Consider the following 2272-nt stretch of genomic DNA (forward strand, 5'->3'; position numbering starts at 1 on the left):
TTTAAGATTTTTTGTTTGAAAAGGCAAAAATACCTCTACACTTAAAATCAGGTATTAATATATAATCTGATGAATATTCAACGTATTTTAGACTATCTGATGAATATTCAATGTATCTTAGACTCTTCATCTTCTCTCTTTTTTTGTATAAGAGACTCTTCGTGTTCTTGTTTCTTCTTCAACACGTTTGGATCAAGAAAAAAGTTCAAGTGAGTGTGGTTCATCACGTGTATCAGGTGGCAAACAGGTTCAAGAGATTTGACGAAGTGCTGCGTGGGTAAGGTTTTTTCGTTTCTCTTTTGAATCGATTTTACATTTTCTTTGTTCTGGTTCGTTTTCCTTTCACTTATTTGTTTCTCCTTTTAGTTGGATTCGTTTTTAGTTGCTCTGGTTTGTTTCGTTTTGTTTCTCTTTTGTACTGGTTTTGTTCATTCTCTTGGTGTTGTAATGGGTTGTCACTTGGGTTCGTTTTCTTCGTCTAATGTTTTCAGGTTTGAGATGTCGGTTCACAACGTACAAATTGTTTGTAACAAGACTCATTTCCTCCCTTTCAATGTTGATAGTGATACCACAAATTTGATGATATTTTGGGATATCATAACAAGGATTATAGACAAACAGCCCCGTAGAGATGCAATCATAGGCTACACCATAAGAGCCTTAATTAGGTGCGGGGAGTATGTCGTAGATGTTGTAGATGATCAGTAGTTGATGAACAGATCTCGTTACGCACGAGTTTACCGTGTTCGTGACCACGAGTTTCAGGTGGACTTTGATGATAAAAGATGTGTGGTGAAGCTTGATGAGAGATATTGCATTTGTGGACAGTGGCAAGTCCGTGGGATACCTTGTATACATGCGTATGCGTGTATATCGACGGTTAGAGGTAACGTTGTTGATTACTGCTGAAACTGGTTTACTACCGAATCCTGGAAGAGGTGTTATTCTAGTTCTTGTCACACTATACCCGATGAATCTATGTGGCCGATACACTACTACAAATTCACATTTCTGGTGCGGAAGGATATTAGGTGCGACATGTCGCACTGGATACTCATCCAGATGACTAAAAATTTCGATAAAGTTTAGTGGTATTCGGTGCGACTATGTCGCACCTAATATGAGATTGTCGCACCGAATGCTATTAGGTGCGACATTCGTCGCACCTAATACCTTTAGGTGCGACACATGTCGCAGCTAAAGGATTTTAAATTTGGGCGAATCCCTACGAAATTGGGATTTCATATTGGGTGCGACATTGTCGCACCCAATATGATTATTAGGTGCGACTGTGTCGCACCCAATAGTCTTAGGGTTTATTAAACCCGAGTCATCTTCTTCTTCCTCGTCCAAGCTTTCACTCTTTCACCCAATGCCTTGCACACCCCACATCTCTCTCTGCAACTCCGGCGAGCTCGACCTCGACCCAGTCCCCCACGCCGCCGTCCTCCTCTCTTCCTCTCTCAATCTAACTCCCGCTCTCCGGCGCTCCCCCTCAGCCACTCTCCGGCGACCAGCCCTCTCCGGTATGTCTCTCTCTCTCTCTCTGTCGCACCCTCTCTCAATCTCACTCTGTCTCTCTCAGACCACCCCCGCCCCGCCGCCTGGACCAGCCTCCTCCCTGCCCCCGCCGTCTGGACCAGACTTTGAGGGGGCGTACCGGTTGACTCGAGCATCAGTTTTGCTATTGGCGCCATTCGTTTCGAAGCTACGAATGTTATCTACCTGGAACGCTTTTTGAGTTTGTCGGAAACAAATTTTCGGCTCCTAAAAACGCCATTTACTGCACTTAATTCGCATTAAATGTTTTGTGTTAATTATGTGTTTAATTTCGGTTGTTGTCTTTTGGTTTTCCCCAACTGTTGGGTCTTTTTGTTGTGTATAGATGAATTTTGATTTAATTTTCTAATTTCTAATTTTGTAAATTTTTTTTAATTAAAATAACCTATTAGGTGCGACAAAGTCGCACCCGATATGAAATCACACCGCCAATTTCAAGATTTTGGCACCAAAACAGCTTGGGCATTAGGTGCGACATGTCGCACGGGTCGCACCTAAAGGTATACATATTAGGTGCGACATGTCGCACCTAATACCTTTAGCGACGGACTTTTAGGTGCGACTTTTGAGGTATTTTGTGCGACAATCGTCGTACCGGATGACTATATTTGTCCTAGTGGTATTCGAGAATCTGGAACTAAACCCTCCATTCGTTAAGAAGCAATCTGGAAAACCGAAGAAAGTGAGGATCCGAAGTAGTGACGAACCGAAG

Source organism: Urtica dioica, chromosome 4 (assembly GCF_054948205.1).
Source record: "Urtica dioica subsp. dioica isolate 48M chromosome 4, U.dioica_male_clone48M_v1_H2, whole genome shotgun sequence".
Lineage (NCBI taxonomy): Eukaryota > Viridiplantae > Streptophyta > Magnoliopsida > Rosales > Urticaceae > Urtica > Urtica dioica.